Source organism: Loxodonta africana, chromosome 18, assembly GCF_030014295.1.
Source record: "Loxodonta africana isolate mLoxAfr1 chromosome 18, mLoxAfr1.hap2, whole genome shotgun sequence".
Lineage (NCBI taxonomy): Eukaryota > Metazoa > Chordata > Mammalia > Proboscidea > Elephantidae > Loxodonta > Loxodonta africana.
In genome coordinates, this window is record NC_087359.1 from 470,135 (window position 1) to 485,950 (window position 15,816).

Below are 15,816 nucleotides of genomic sequence, written 5' to 3' on the forward strand. Positions count from 1 at the left end.
TGTTGGTTGTTAGGGGGTCAGGGTTGATTGTTGTTAGAAGGTTAGGGTTGTTTGTTGTTAGGGGGTTAGTGTTTGGTGTTAGGGGTTTAGTGTTGTTTCTTGTTGGGGTTTTGTGTTTTTTGTTGTTAGGGTGTTAGTGTTGTTTGTTGTTAGGGGTTTAGGTTTGTTTGTTGTTAGGGGTTTAAGGTTGTTTGTTGTTAGGAGGTTAGGGTTGTTTGTTGTTACGGGGTTAGGTTAGTTTCTTGTTAGGGGTTTAGTGTTGTTTATTGTTAGGGAGTTAGTGTTTGTTTTTAGGGGTTTAGGGTTGTTTCTTGTTGGGGTTTAGTAGTTTTTGTTGTTAGGGTGTTAGTGTTGTTTGTGGTTAGGGGGTTAGTGTTGTTGGTTGATTGGGGGTTAGGGTTGTTTGTTGTTGGAAGGTTAGGGTTGTTTGTTCTTAGGGGTTTAGGGTTGTTTGTTGTTAGGGGGTTAGGTTTGTTCGTTGTTAGGGGTTTAGTGTAGTTTATTTTTAGGGGGTTAGTGTTGTTTGTTGTTAGGTTTTTAGGATTGTTGTTAGGGGGTTAGTGGTGTTTGTTGTTAGGGGGTTAGTGTTTTTTGTTGTTGGCGTAAGTGTTGTTTCTTGTTACAGAGTTAGGGTTCTATGTTGTTAGGGGGTTAGGGTTGTTTGTTGTTTGGGGGTTAGGGTTGTTTTTTGTTACGGGGTTAGTGTTGTTTGATGTTAGGGGTTTAGGGTTGTTTGTTGTTAGGGGTTTAGTGTTGTTTGTTGTTAGGGTGTTAGGGTTGTTTGTTGTTAGTGGATTAGGGTTGTTTGTTGTTTGGTTAGGGTTGTGTGTTGTTAGGGGGTTAGTGTTGTTTGTTGTTAGGGGTTTAGGGTTATTTCTTGTAGGGGTTTAGTGGTTTTTGTTGTTAGGGTGTTAGTGTTGTTTGTGGTTAGGGGGTTAGTGTTGTTGGTTGTTGGGGGATAGGATTGTTTGTTGGTAGGGGGTTAGGGTTGTTTGTTGCTTGGGGGTTAGGGTTGTTTGCTGTTACGGGGTTAGTGCTGTTTGATGTTAGGGGTTAGGGTTGTTTGTTGTTCGGGGGTTAGTGTTGTTTGTTGTTAGGGTGTTAGGGTTGTTTGTTGTTAGTGGGTTAGTGTTTATGGTTTTTAGGGGTTAGGGTTGTTTGTTGTTTGGGGGTTAGTGTTGTTTGTTGTTAGGGGTTAGGGGTGTTTTTTGTTAGGGTGTTAGTGTTCTTTGATTTTAGGGGTTTAGGGTTGTTTGTTGTTAGGGGGTTACGGTTGTTTGTTGTTAGGGGTTAGGGTTGTTTGTTGTTACGGGGTTAGGGTAGGTTCTTGTTAGGGGGTTAGTGTTGTTTGTTGTTGGTGGGTTAGGGTTGTTTGTTGTTTGGTTAGGGGTGTGTGTTGTTCGGGGGTTAGTGTTGTTTGTTGTTAGGGGTTTAGGGTTGTTTCTTGTTGGGGTTTAGTGGTTTTTGTTTTTCGGGTGTTAGTGTTGTTTGTGGTTAGGGGGTTAGTGTTGTTTGTTCTTACGGGGTTAGTGTTGTTTGTGGTTAGGGTGTTAGTGCTGTTTGTGGTTAGGGGGTGAGCGTTGTTGTTTGTTAGGGGGTTAGGATTCTTTGTTGTTAGGGGTTTAAGGTTGTTTGTTGTTAGGGGTTAAGGTTGATTGTTGTTAGGAGGTTAGAGTTGTTTGTTGTTACAGGGTTAGGTTAGTTTCTTGTTAGGAGTTTAGTGTTGTTTGTTGTTAGGGGGTTAGTGTTTGTGGTTAGGGGTTTAGTGTTGTTTCTTGTTGGGGTTTAGTGCTTTTTGTTGTTAGCGTGTTAGTGTTCTTTGTTGTTAGGGGTTTAGGGTTGTTTGTTGTTAGGGGTTTAAGGTTGTTTGTTGTTAGGAGGTTAGGGTTGTTTGTTGTTACAGGGTTAGGTTAGTTTCTTGTTAGGAGTTTAGTGTTGTTTGTTGTTAGGGGGTTAGTGTTTGTTGTGAGGGGTTTAGTGTTGTTTCTTGTTGGGGTTTAGTGGTTTTTTTGTTAGGGTGTTAGTGTTGTTTGTGGTTAGGGGGTTAGTGTTGTTGTTTGTTAGGGGGTTAGGGTTGTTTGTTGTTAGAAGGTTAGGGTTGTTTGTTGTTAGGGGTTTAGGGTTGTTTGTTGTTAGGGGGTTAGGGTTTTTTGTTGTTAGGGGTTTAGAGTAGTTTATTTTTAGGAGGTTAGTGTTGTTTGTTGTTAGGTTGTTAGGATTGTTGTTAGGGGGTTAGTGGTGTTTGTTGTTAGGGGGTTAGTGTTTTTTGTTGTTAGGGGGTTAGAGTAGTTTGTTGTTGGGGGTTAGGGTTGTTTGTTGTTAGGGGATTAGGCTTGTTTGTTGTTAGTGGGTTAGAGTAGTTTGTTGTTGGGGGTTAGGGTTGTTTGTTGTTAGGGGATTAGGATTGTTGTTAGGTGGTTAGTATTGTTTCTACTTAGGGGTTTCGGGTTGTTTCTTGTTGAGGTTTAGTGGTTTTTGTTGTTAGGGTGTTAGTGTTGTTTGTGGTTAGGGGGTTAGTGTTGTTTGTATTTAGGGGTTTAGGGTTGCTCCTTGTTGGGCTTTAGTGGTTTTTGTTGTTAGGGTGTTAGTGTTGTTTGTTCTTAGGGGGTTAGTGTTGTTTGTTCTTACGGGGTTAGTGTTGTTTGTGGTTAGGGTGTTAGTGTTGTTTGTAGTTAGGGGGTGTGCGTTGTTTGTTGTTACGGGGTTAGGTTAGTTTCTTCTTAGGGGTTTAGTGTTGTTTGTTGTTAGAGGGTTAGTGTTTGTTGTTAGGGGTTTAGGGTTGTTTCTTGTTGGGGTTTAGTAGTTTTTGTTGTTAGGGTGTTAGTGTTGTTTGTTGTTAGGGGGTTAGTGTTGTTTGTTCTTACGGGGTTAGTGTTGTTTGTGGTTATGGTGTTAGTGTTGTTTGTGGTTAGCGGGTGAGCGTTGTTGGTTGTTAGGCGGTTAGGATTGTTTGTTGTTAGGGGTTTAGTGTTGTTTGTTGTTAGGGGGTTAGTGTTTGTTGTTAGGGGTTTAGGGTTGTTTCTTGTTGGGGTTTACTGGTTTTTGTTGCTAGGGTGTTAATTTTTGTTGTTAGGGGTTTAGGGTTGTTTGTTGTTAGGGGTTTAAGGTTGTTTGTTGTTAGGAGGTTAGGGTTGTTTGTTGTTACGGGGTTAGGTTAGTTTCTTGTTAGGGGTTTAGTGTTGTTTGTTGTTAGAGGGTTAGTGTTTGTTGCTAGGGGTTTAGGGTTGTTTCTTGTTGGGGTTTAGTAGTTTTTGTTGTTAGGGTGTTAGTGTTGTTTGTTGTTAGGGGGTTAGTGTTGTTTGTTCTTACGGGGTTAGTGTTGTTTGTGGTTATGGTGTTAGTGTTGTTTGTGGTTAGCGGGTGAGCGTTGTTGGTTGTTAGGCGGTTAGGATTGTTTGTTGTTAGGGGTTTAGTGTTGTTTGTTGTTAGGGGGTTAGTGTTTGTTGTTAGGGGTTTAGGGTTGTTTCTTGTTGGGGTTTACTGGTTTTTGTTGCTAGGGTGTTAATTTTTGTTGTTAGGGGTTTAGGGTTGTTTGTTGTTAGGGGTTTAAGGTTGTTTGTTGTTAGGAGGTTAGGGTTGTTTGTTGTTACGGGGTTAGGTTAGTTTCTTGTTAGGGGTTTAGTGTTGTTTGTTGTTAGGGGGTTAGTTTTTGTTGTTAGGGGTTTAGTGCTGTTTCTTGTTGGGGTTTAGTGGTTTTTGTTGTTAGGGTGTTAGTGTTGTTTGTTGTTAGGGGTTTAGGGTTGTTTGTTGTTAGGGGTTTAAGGTTGTTTGTTGTTAGGAGGCCAGGGTTGTTTGTTGTTACGGGGTTAGGTTAGTTTCTTGTTAGGTGTTTAGTGTTGTTTGTTGTTAGGGGGTTAGTGTTTGTTGTTAGGGGTTTAGGGTTGTTTCTTGTTGGGGTTTAGTAGTTTTTGTTCTTAGGGTGTTAGTGTTGTTTGTTGTTAGGGGGTTAGTGTTGTTTGTTCTTACGGGGTTAGTGTTGTTTGTGGTTAGGGGGTGAGCGTTGTTGGTTGTTAGGGGGTTAGGATTGTTTGTTGTTAGGGGTTTAAGGTTGTTTGTTGTTAGGGGGTCAAGTTTGTTTGTTGTTAGGACGTTAGGGTTGTTTGTTGTTACAGGGTTAGGTTAGTTTCTTGTTAGGGGTTTAGTGTTGTTTGTTGTTAGGGGTTTAGTGTTTGTTGTTAGGGGTTTAGTGTTGTTTCTTGTTGGGTTTTAGTGGTTTTTGTTCTTAGGGTGTTAGTGTTGTTTGTTGTTAGGGGTTTAGGGTTGTTTGTTGACAGGGGTTTAAGTTTGTTTGTTCTTAGGAGGTTAGGGTTGTTTGTTGTTACGGGGTTAGGTTAGTTTCTTTTTAGGGGTTTAGTGTTGTTTGTTGTTAGGGGGTTAGTGTTTGTTGTTAGGGGTTTAGGGTTGTTTCTTGTTGGGGTTTAGTAGTTTTTGTTGTTAGGGTGTTAGTGTTGTTTGTGGTTAGGGGCTTAGTGTTGTTTGTTCTTACGGGGTTAGTGTTGTGTGTGGTTAGGGTGTTACTGTTGTTTGTGGTTAGGGGGTGAGCATTGTTGGTTGTTAGGGTGTTAGGATTGTTTGTTGTTAGGGTTTTAAGGTTGTTTGTTGTTAGGGGGTAAAGGTCGTTTGTTGTTAGGAGGTTAGGGTTGTTTGTTGTTACAGGGTTAGGTTAGTTTCTTGTTAGGGGTTTAGTGTTGTTTGTTGTTAGGGGTTTAGTGTTTGTTGTTAGGGGTTTAGTGTTGTTTCTTGTTGGGTTTTAGTGGTTTTTGTTGTTAGGGTGTTAGTGTTGTTTGTTGTTAGGGGTTTATGGTTGTTTGTTGATAGGGGTTTAAGTTTGTTTGTTGTTAGGAGGTTAGGGTTGTTTGTTGTTACGGGGTTAGGTTAGTTTCTTTTTAGGGGTTTAGTGTTGTTTGTTGTTAGGGGGTTAGTGTTTGTTGTTAGGGGTTTAGGGTTGTTTCTTGTTGGGGTTTAGTAGTTTTTGTTGTTAGGGTGTTAGTGTTGTTTCTGGTTAGGGGCTTAGTGTTGTTTGTTCTTACGGGGTTAGTGTTGTGTGTGGTTAGGGTGTTAGTGTTGTTTGTGGATAGGGGGTGTGCGTTGTTGGTTGTTAGGGGGTTAGGATTGTTTGTTGTTAGGGGTTTAGGGTTGTTTGTTGTTAGGGGGTTAAGGTTGTTTGTTGTTAGGAGGTTAGGGTTGTTTGTTGTTACAGGGTTAGGTTAGTTTCTTGTTAGGGGTTTAGTGTTGTTTGTTGTTAGGGGTTAGTGTTTGTTGTTAGGGGTTTAGTGTTGTTTCTTGTTGGGGTTTACTGGTTTTTGTTGTTAGGGTGTTAATTTTTGTTGTTAGGGGTTTAGGGTTGTTTGTTGTTAGGGGTTTAAGGTTGTTTGTTGTTAGGAGGTTAGGGTTGTTTGTTGTTACGGGGTTAGGTTAGTTTCTTGTTAGGGGTATAGTGTTGTTTGTTGTTAGGGCGTTAGTGTTTGTTGTTAGGGGTTTAGGGTTGTTTCTTGTTGGGGTTTAGTAGTTTTTGTTGTTAGGGTGTTAGTGTTGTTTGTGGTTAGGGGGTTAGTGTTGTTTGTTCTTACGGGGTTAGTGTTGTTTGTGGTTAGGGTGTTAGTGTTGTTTGTGGTTAGGGGGTGAGCTTTGTTGGTTGTTGGGGGTTAGGATTGTTTGTTGTTAGGGGTTTAAGGTTGTGTGTTGTTAGGAGGTTAGGGTTGTTTGTTGTTACGGGGTTACATTAGTTTCTTGTTAGGGGTTTAGTGTTGTTTGTTGTTAGGGGGTTAGTGTTTGTTCTTAGGGGTTTAGGGTTGTTTCTTGTTGAGGTTTAGTAGTTTTTGTTGTTAGGGTGTTAGTGTTGTTTGTGGTTTGGGGGTTAGTGTTGTTTGTTAGGGGGTTAGGGTTGTTTGTTGTTAGAAGGTTAGGGTTGTTTGTTGTTAGGGGTTTAGGGTTGTTTGTTGTTAGGGGGTTAGGATTGTTTGTTGTTAGGGGTTTAGGTTTGTTTGTTGTTAGCGGTTTAGTGTTTGTTGTTAGGGGTTTATTGTTGTTTCTTGTTGGGGGTAATGTTTTTTGTTGTTAGGGTATTAGTGTTCTTTGTGGTTAGGGGCTTAGGGTTGTTTGTTGTTAGGGGTTTAAGGTTGTTTGTTGTTAGGAGATTAGGGTTGTTTGTTGTTACAGAGTTAGGTTAGTTTCTTGTTAGGGGTTTAGTGTTGATTGTTGTTAGGGGGTTAGTGTTTTTTGTTAGGGGTTTAGTGTTGTTTCTTGTTGGGGTTTAGTGGTTTTTGTTGTTAGGGTGTTAGTGTTGTTTGTTGTTAGGGGTTTAGGTTTGTTTGTTGTTAGGGGTTTAAGGTTGTTTGTTGTTAGGAGGTTAGGGTTGTTTGTTGTTACGGGGTTAGGTTAGTTTCTTGTTAGGGGTTTAGTGTTGTTTGTTGTTAGGGGGTTAGTGTTTGTTGTTAGGGCTTTAGGGTTGTTTCTTGTTGGGGTTTAGTAGTTTTTGTTGTTAGGGTGTTAGTGTTGTTTGTGATTAGGGGGTTAGTGTTGTTTGTTCTTACGGGGTTAGTGTTGTTTGTGGTTAGGGTGTTAGCGTTGTTTGTGGTTAGGGGGTGAGCGTTGTTGGTTGTTAGGGGGTTAGGATTGTTTGTTGTTAGGGGTTTAGGGTTGTTTCTTGTTAGGGGGTTAAGGTTGTTTGTTGTTAGGAGGTTAGGGTTGTTTGTTGTTACAGGGTTAGGTTAGTTTCTTGTTAGGGGTTTAGTGTTGTTTGTTGTCAGGGGGTTAGTGTTTGTTGTTAGGGGTTTAGTGTTGTTTCTTGTTGGGGTTTAGTGGTTTTTGTTGTTAGGGTGTTATTGTTGATTGTTGTTAGGGCTTTAGGGTTGTTTGTTGTTAGGGGTTTAAGGTTGTTTGTTGTTAGGAGGTTAGGGTTGTTTGTTGTTACGGGGTTAGGTTAGTTTCTTGTTAGGGGTTTAGTGTTGTTTGTTGTTAGGGGGTTAGTGTTTGTTGTTAGGGGTTTAGGGTTGTTTCTTGTTGGGGTTTAGTAGTTTTTCTTGTTAGGGTGTTAGTGTTGTTTGTGGTTAGGGGGTTAGTGTTGTTTGTTCTTACGGGGTTAGTTTTGTTTGTGGTTAGGGTGTTAGTGCTGTTTGTGGTTAGGGGGTGAGCGTTGTTGGTTGTTAGGGGGTTAGGATTCTTTGTTGTTAGGGATTTAAGGTTGTTTGTTGTTAGGGGTTAAGGTTGATTGTTGTTAGGAGGTTAGGGTTGTTTGTTGTTACAGGGTTAGGTTAGTTTCTTGTTAGGAGTTTAGTGTTGTTTGTTGTTAGGGGGTTAGTGTTTGTTGTTAGGGGTTTAGTGTTGTTTCTTGTTGGGGTTTAGTGCTTTTTGTTGTTAGCGTGTTAGTGTTCTTTGTTGTTAGGGGTTTAGGGTTGTTTGTTGTTAGGGGTTTAAGCTTGTTTGTTGTTAGGAGGTTAGGGTTGTTTGTTGTTACAGGGTTAGGTTAGTTTCTTCTTAGGGGTTTAGTGTTGTTTGTTGTTAGGGGGTTAGTGTTTGTTGTGAGGGGTTTAGTGTTGTTTCTTGTTGGGGTTTAGTGGTTTTTTTGTTAGGGTGTTAGCGTTGTTTGTGGTTAGGGGGTTAGTGTTGTTGTTTGTTAGGGGGTTAGGGTTGTTTGTTGTTAGAAGGTTAGGGTTGTTTGTTGTTAGGGGTTTAGGGTTGTTTGTTGTTAGGGGGTTAGGGTTGTTTGTTGTTAGGGGTTTAGAGTAGTTTATTTTTAGGGGGTTAGTGTTGTTTGTTGTTAGGTTGTTAGGATTGTTGTTAGCGGGTTAGTGGTGTTTGTTGTTAAGGGGTTAGTGTTTTTTGTTGTTAGGGGGTTAGAGTAGTTTGTTGTTGGGGGTTAGGGTTGTTTGTTGTTAGGGGATTAGGCTTGTTTGTTGTTAGTGGGTTAGAGTAGTTTGTTGTTGGGGGTTAGGGTTGTTTGTTGTTAGCGGATTAGGATTGTTGTTAGGTGGTTAGTGTTGTTTCTATTTAGGGGTTTCGGGTTGTTTCTTGTTGAGGTTTAGTGGTTTTTGTTGTTAGGGTGTTAGTGTTGTTTGTGGTTAGGGGGTTAGTGTTGTTTGTATTTAGGGGTTTAGGGTTGCTCCTTGTTGGGCTTTAGTGGTTTTGTTGTTAGGGTGTTAGTGTTGTTTGTTCTTAGGGGGTTAGTGTTGTTTGTTCTTACGGGGTTAGTGTTGTTTTAGGTTAGGGTGTTAGTGTTGTTTGTGGTTAGGGGGTGAGCGTTGTTGGTTGTTAGGGGGTTAGGATTGTTTGTTGTTAGGGGTTTAGGGTTGTTTGTTGTTAGGGGGTTAAGGTTGTTTGTTGTTAGGAGGTTAGGGTTGTTTGTTGTTACAGGGTTAGGTTAGTTTCTTGTTAGGGGTTTAGTACTTTTTGTTGTTAGGGGGTTAGTGTTTGTTGTTAGGGGTTTAGTGTTGTTTCTTTTTGGGCTTTAGTGGTTTTTTTTGTTAGGGTGTTAGTGTTGATTGTTGTTAGGGGTTTAGGGTTGTTTGTTGTTAGGGGTTTAATGTTGTTTGTTTTTAGGAGGTTAGAGTTGTTTGTTGTTACGGGGTTAGGTTAGTTTCTTGTTAGGGGTTTAGTGTTGTTTGTTGTTAGGGGGTTAGTGTTTGTTGTTAGGGGTTTAGGGTTGTTTCTTGTTGGGGTTTAGTAGTTTTTGTTGTTAGGGTGTTAGTGTTGTTTGTTGTTAGGTGTTAGTGTAGTTTGTTCTAACGGGGTTACTGTTGTTTGTGGTTAGGGTGTTAGTTTTTTTGTGGTTGGGGTGAGCGTTGTTGGTTATTAGGGGGTTAGGATTGTTTGTTGTTAGGGGTTTAGGGTTGTTTGTTGTTACGGGGTTAGGTTAGTTTCTTGTTAGTGGTTTAGTGTTGTTTGTTGTTAGGGGGTTAGTGTTTGTTGTTAGGGGTTTAGGGTTGTTTCTTGTTGGGGTTTAGTAGTTTTTGTTGTTAGGGTGTTAGTGCTGTTTGTGGTTAGGGGCTTAGGGTTGTTTGTTGTTAGGGTTTTATGGTTGTTTGATGTTAGGAGGTTAGGGTTGTTTGTTGTTACGGGGTTAGGTTAGTTTCTTGTTAGGGGTTTAGTGTTGTTTGTTGTTAGGGGGTTAGTGTTTGGTGTTAGGTGTTTAGGGTTGTTTCTTGTTGGGGTTTAGTAGTTTTTGTTGTTAGGGTGTTAGTGTTGTTTGTTATTAGGGGGTTAGTGTTGTTTGTTCTTACGGGGTTAGTGTTGTTTGTGGTTAGGGTGTTAGTGTTGTTTGTGGTTAGGGGTATGCGTTGTTGGTTGTTAGGAGGTTAGGATTGTTTGTTGTTAGGGGTTTAGGGTTGTTTGTTGTTAGGGGGTTAAGGTTGTTTGTTGTTAGGAGGTTAGGGTTGTTTGTTGTTACAGGGTTAGGTTAGTTTCTTGTTAGGGGTTTAGTGTTGTTTGTTGTTAGGGGGTTAGTGTTTGTTGTTAGGGGTTTAGAGTTGTTTCTTGTTGGGGTTTAGTGGTTTTTGTTGTTAGGGTGTTAGTGTTGTTTGTTTTTAGGGGTTTAGGGCTGTTTGTTGTTAGGGGTTTAAGGTTGTTTGCTGTTAGGATGTTATTGTTTTTTGTTGTTACGGGGTTAGGTTAGTTTCTTGTTAGGGGTTTAGTATTGCTTGTTGTTAGGGGTTTAGGGTTGTTTCTTGTTGGGTTTTATTTGTTTTTGTTGTTAGGGTGTTAGTGCTGTTTGTGGTTAGGGGCTTAGTGTTGTTGTTTGTTAGGGGGTTAGGGTTGTTTGTTGTTAGGAGGTTAGGGTTGTTTGTTGTTACAGGGTTAGGTTAGTTTCTTGTTAGGGGTTTAGTGTTGTTTGTTGTCAGGGGGTTAGTGTTTGTTGTTAGGGGTTTAGTGCTGTTTCTTGTTGGGGTTTAGTGGTTTTTGTTGTTAGGGTGTTAGTGTTGTTTGTTGTTAGGGGTTTAGGGTTGTTTGTTGTTAGGGGTTTAAGGTTGTTTGTTGTTAGGAGGCCAGGGTTGTTTGTTGTTACGGGGTTAGGTTAGTTTCTTGTTAGGTGTTTAGTGTTGTTTGTTGTTAGGGGGTTAGTGTTTGTTGTTAGGGGTTTAGGGTTGTTTCTTGTTGGGGTTTAGTAGTTTTTGTTCTTAGGGTGTTAGTGTTGTTTGTTGTTAGGGGGTTAGTGTTGTTTGTTCTTACGGGGTTAGTGTTGTTTGTGGTTAGGGGGTGAGCGTTGTTGGTTGTTAGGGGGTTAGGATTGTTTGTTGTTAGGGGTTTAAGGTTGTTTGTTGTTAGGGGGTCAAGTTTGTTTGTTGTTAGGACGTTAGGGTTGTTTGTTGTTACAGGGTTAGGTTAGTTTCTTGTTAGGGGTTTAGTGTTGTTTGTTGTTAGGGGTTTAGTGTTTGTTGTTAGGGGTTTAGTGTTGTTTCTTGTTGGGTTTTAGTGGTTTTTGTTCTTAGGGTGTTAGTGTTGTTTGTTGTTAGGGGTTTAGGGTTGTTTGTTGACAGGGGTTTAAGTTTGTTTGTTCTTAGGAGGTTAGGGTTGTTTGTTGTTACGGGGTTAGGTTAGTTTCTTTTTAGGGGTTTAGTGTTGTTTGTTGTTAGGGGGTTAGTGTTTGTTGTTAGGGGTTTAGGGTTGTTTCTTGTTGGGGTTTAGTAGTTTTTGTTGTTAGGGTGTTAGTGTTGTTTGTGGTTAGGGGCTTAGTGTTGTTTGTTCTTACGGGGTTAGTGTTGTGTGTGGTTAGGGTGTTACTGTTGTTTGTGGTTAGGGGGTGAGCATTGTTGGTTGTTAGGGTGTTAGGATTGTTTGTTGTTAGGGTTTTAAGGTTGTTTGTTGTTAGGGGGTAAAGGTCGTTTGTTGTTAGGAGGTTAGGGTTGTTTGTTGTTACAGGGTTAGGTTAGTTTCTTGTTAGGGGTTTAGTGTTGTTTGTTGTTAGGGGTTTAGTGTTTGTTGTTAGGGGTTTATTGTGTTTCTTGTTGGGTTTTAGTGGTTTTTGTTGTTAGGGTGTTAGTGTTGTTTGTTGTTAGGGGTTTATGGTTGTTTGTTGATAGGGGTTTAAGTTTGTTTGTTGTTAGGAGGTTAGGGTTGTTTGTTGTTACGGGGTTAGGTTAGTTTCTTTTTAGGGGTTTAGTGTTGTTTGTTGTTAGGGGGTTAGTGTTTGTTGTTAGGGGTTTAGGGTTGTTTCTTGTTGGGGTTTAGTAGTTTTTGTTGTTAGGGTGTTAGTGTTGTTTCTGGTTAGGGGCTTAGTGTTGTTTGTTCTTACGGGGTTAGTGTTGTGTGTGGTTAGGGTGTTAGTGTTGTTTGTGGATAGGGGGTGTGCGTTGTTGGTTGTTAGGGGGTTAGGATTGTTTGTTGTTAGGGGTTTAGGGTTGTTTGTTGTTAGGGGGTTAAGGTTGTTTGTTGTTAGGAGGTTAGGGTTGTTTGTTGTTACAGGGTTAGGTTAGTTTCTTGTTAGGGGTTTAGTGTTGTTTGTTGTTAGGGGTTAGTGTTTGTTGTTAGGGGTTTAGTGTTGTTTCTTGTTGGGGTTTACTGGTTTTTGTTGTTAGGGTGTTAATTTTTGTTGTTAGGGGTTTAGGGTTGTTTGTTGTTAGGGGTTTAAGGTTGTTTGTTGTTAGGAGGTTAGGGTTGTTTGTTGTTACGGGGTTAGGTTAGTTTCTTGTTAGGGGTATAGTGTTGTTTGTTGTTAGGGCGTTAGTGTTTGTTGTTAGGGGTTTAGGGTTGTTTCTTGTTGGGGTTTAGTAGTTTTTGTTGTTAGGGTGTTAGTGTTGTTTGTGGTTAGGGGGTTAGTGTTGTTTGTTCTTACGGGGTTAGTGTTGTTTGTGGTTAGGGTGTTAGTGTTGTTTGTGGTTAGGGGGTGAGCTTTGTTGGTTGTTGGGGGTTAGGATTGTTTGTTGTTAGGGGTTTAAGGTTGTGTGTTGTTAGGAGGTTAGGGTTGTTTGTTGTTACGGGGTTACATTAGTTTCTTGTTAGGGGTTTAGTGTTGTTTGTTGTTAGGGGGTTAGTGTTTGTTCTTAGGGGTTTAGGGTTGTTTCTTGTTGAGGTTTAGTAGTTTTTGTTGTTAGGGTGTTAGTGTTGTTTGTGGTTTGGGGGTTAGTGTTGTTGTTTGTTAGGGGGTTAGGGTTGTTTGTTGTTAGGAGGTTAGGGTTGTTTGTTGTTACAGGGTTAGGTTAGTTTCTTGTTAGGGGTTTAGTGTTGTTTGTTGTTAGGGGGTTAGTGTTTGTTGTGAGGGGTTTAGTGTTGTTTCTTGTTGGGGTTTAGTGGTTTTTTTGTTAGGGTGTTAGTGTTGTTTGTGGTTAGGGGGTTAGTGTTGTTGTTTGTTAGGGGGTTAGGGTTGTTTGTTGTTAGAAGGTTAGGGTTGTTTGTTGTTAGGGGTTTAGGGTTGTTTGTTGTTAGGGGGTTAGGATTGTTTGTTGTTAGGGGTTTAGGGTTGTTTGTTGTTAGCGGTTTAGTGTTTGTTGTTAGGGGTTTATTGTTGTTTCTTGTTGGGGGTAATGTTTTTTGTTGTTAGGGTATTAGTGTTCTTTGTGGTTAGGGGCTTAGGGTTGTTTGTTGTTAGGGGTTTAAGGTTGTTTGTTGTTAGGAGATTAGGGTTGTTTGTTGTTACAGAGTTAGGTTAGTTTCTTGTTAGGGGTTTAGTGTTGATTGTTGTTAGGGGGTTAGTGTTTTTTGTTGTTAGGGGGTTAGAGTAGTTTGTTGTTGGGGGTTAGGGTTGTTTGTTGTTAGCGGATTAGGATTGTTGTTAGGTGGTTAGTGTTGTTTCTATTTAGGGGTTTCGGGTTGTTTCTTGTTGAGGTTTAGTGGTTTTTGTTGTTAGGGTGTTAGTGTTGTTTGTGGTTAGGGGGTTAGTGTTGTTTGTATTTAGGGGTTTAGGGTTGCTCCTTGTTGGGCTTTAGTGGTTTTGTTGTTAGGGTGTTAGTGTTGTTTGTTCTTAGGGGGTTAGTGTTGTTTGTTCTTACGGGGTTAGTGTTGTTTTAGGTTAGGGTGTTAGTGTTGTTTGTGGTTAGGGGGTGAGCGTTGTTGGTTGTTAGGGGGTTAGGATTGTTTGTTGTTAGGGGTTTAGGGTTGTTTGTTGTTAGGGGGTTAAGGTTGTTTGTTGTTAGGAGGTTAGGGTTGTTTGTTGTTACAGGGTTAGGTTAGTTTCTTGTTAGGGGTTTAGTACTTTTTGTTTTGTTGTTAGGGGTTTAAGGTTGTTTGTTGTTAGGAGGTTAGGGTTGTTTGTTGTTACGGGGTTAGGTTAGTTTCTTGTTAGGGGTTTAGTGTTGTTTGTTGTTAGGGGGTTAGTGTTTGTTGTTAGGGGTTTAGGGTTGTTTCTTGTTGGGGTTTAGTAGTTTTTGTTGTTACGGTATTAGTGTTGTTTGTGGTTAGGGGGTTAGTGTTGTTGTTTGTTAGGGGGTTAGGGTTGTTTGTTGTTAGGAGGTTAGGGTTGTTTGTTGTTACAGGGTTAGGTTAGTTTCTTGTTAGGGGTTTAGTGTTGTTTGTTGTTAGGGGGTTAGTGTTTGTTGTTAGGGGTTTAGTCTTGTTTCTTGTTGGGGTTTAGTGTTTTTTGTTGTTAGGGTGTTAGTGTTGTTTGTTGTTAGATGTTTAGGGTTGTTTGTTGTTAGGGGTTTAAGGTTGTTTGTTGTTAGGAGGTTAGGGTTGTTTGTTGTTACGGGGTTAGGTTAGTTTCTTGTTAGGGGTTTAGTGTTGTTTGTTGCTAGGGGGTTAGTGTTTGTTGTTAGGGGTTTAGGGTTGTTTCTTTTAGGGGTTTAGTAGTTTTTGTTGTTAGGGTGTTAGTGTTGTTTGTGGTTAGGGTGTTAGTGTTTTTTGTGGTTAGGGGGTGAGAGTTGTTGGTTGTTAGGGGGTTAGGATTGTTTGTTGTTAGGGGTTTAGGGTTGTTTGTTGTTAGGTTTTTAAGGTTGTTTGTTGTTAGGAGGTTAGGGTTGTTTGTTGTTACAGGGTTAGGTTAGTTTCTTGTTAGGGATTTAGTGTTGTTTGTTGTTAGGGGGTTAGTGTTTGTTGTTAGGGGTTTAGTGTTGTTTCTTGTTGGGGTTTAGTGGTTTTTGTTGTTAGGCTCTTAGTGTTGTTTGTTGTTAGGGGTTTAGGGTTGTTTGTTGTTAGGGGTTTAAGGTTGTTTGTTGTTAGGAGGTTAGGGTTGTTTGTTGTTACGGGGTTAGGTTAGTTTCTTGTTAGGGGTTTAGTGTTGTTTGTTGTTAGGGGGTTAGTGTTTGTTGTTAGGGGTTTAGTGTTGTTTCTTGTTGGGGTTTAGTGGTTTTTGTTGTTAGGGTGTTAGTGTTGTTTGTTGTTAGGGGTTTAGGGTTGTTTGTTGTTAGGGGTTTAAGGTTGTTTGCTGTTAGGAGGTTAGGGTTGTTTGTTGTTACGGGGTTAGGTTAGTTTCTTGTTAGGGGTTTAGTGTTGTTTGTTGTTAGGGGGTTAGTGTTTGTTGTTAGGGGTTTAGGGTTGTTTCTTGTTGGGGTTTAGTAGTTTTTGTTGTTAGGGTGTTAGTGTTGTTTGTGGTTAGGGGGTTAGTGTTGTTGTTTGTTAGGGGCTTAGGGTTGTTTGTTGTTAGGAGGTTAGGGTTGTTTGTTTTTACAGGGTTAGGTTAGTTTATTGTTAGGGGTTTAGTGTTGTTTGTTGTTAGGGGGTTAGTGTTTGTTGTTAGGGGTTTCGTGTTGTTTCTTATTGGGGTTTAGTGGTTTTTGTTGTTAGGGTGTTAGTGTTGTTTGTTGTTAGGGGTTTAGGGTTGTTTGTTGTTAGGGGTTTAAGGTTGTTTGCTGTTAGGAGGTTAGGGTTGTTTGTTGTTACGGGGTTAGGTTAGTTTCTTGTTAGGGGTTTAGTGTTGCTTGTTGTTAGGGGGTTAGTGTTTGTTGTTAGGGGTTTAGGGTTGTTTCTTGTTGGGGTTTAGTAGTTTTTGTTCTTAGGGTGTTAGTGTTGTTTGTTGTTAGGGGGTTAGTGTTGTTTGTTCTTACGGGGTTAGTGTTGTTTGTGGTTAGGGTGTTAGTGTTGTTTGTGGTTAGGGGGTGAGCGTTGTTGGTTGTTAGAGGGTTAGGATTGTTTGTTGTTAGGGGGTTAAGGTTGTTTGTTGTTAGGAGGTTAGGGTTGTTTTTTGTTACAGGGTCAGGTTAGTTTCTTGTTAAGGGTTTAGTGTTGTTTGTTGTTATGGGGTTAGTGTTTGTTGTTAGGGGTTTAGTGTTGTTTCTTGTTGGGGTTTAGTGTTTTTTGTTGTTAGGGTGTTAGTGTTGTTTGTTGTTAGGGGTTTAGTGTTGTTTGTTGTTAGGGGTTTAAGGTTGTTTGTTGTTAGGAGGTTAGGGTTGTTTGTTGTTACGGGGTTAGGTTAGTTTCTTGTTAGGGGTTTAGTGTTGTTTGTTGTTAGGGGGTTAGTGTTTGTTGTTAGGGGTTTAGGGTTGTTTCTTTTTGGGGTTTAGTAGTTTTTGTTGTTAGGGTGTTAGTGTTGTTTGTGGTTAGGGTGTTAGTGTTGTTTGTGGTTAGGGGGTGAGAGTTGTTGGTTGTTAGGGGGTTAGGATTGTTTGTTGTTAGGGGTTTAGGGTTGTTTGTTGTTAGGGGGTTAAGGTGGTTTGTTGTTAGGAGGTTAGGGATGTTTGTTGTTACAGGGTTAGGTTAGTTTCTTGTTAGGGGTTTAGTGTTGTTTGTTGTTAGGGGGTTAGTGTTTGTTGTTAGGGGTTTAGTGTTGTTTCTTGTTGGGGTTTAGTGGTTTTTGTGGTTAGGGTGTTAGTGTTGTTTGTTGTTAGGGGTTTAGGGTTGTTTGTTGTTAGGGGTTTAAGGTTGTTTGTTGTTAGGAGGTTAGGGTTGTTTGTTGTTACGGGGTTAGGTTAGTTTCTTGTTAGGGGTTTAGTGTTGTTTGTTGTTAGGGGGTTA

General features: G+C 40.3%; 1 long non-coding RNA gene across 1 annotated transcript in view; it reads left to right on the forward strand.

The window, feature by feature from the left end:
- The window catches only part of LOC135228048 (uncharacterized), an 83,677-nt gene that overhangs the window by 50,359 nt on the left and 17,502 nt on the right, over positions 1-15,816 (forward strand). The gene's annotated exons all lie outside the window — the stretch shown is intronic.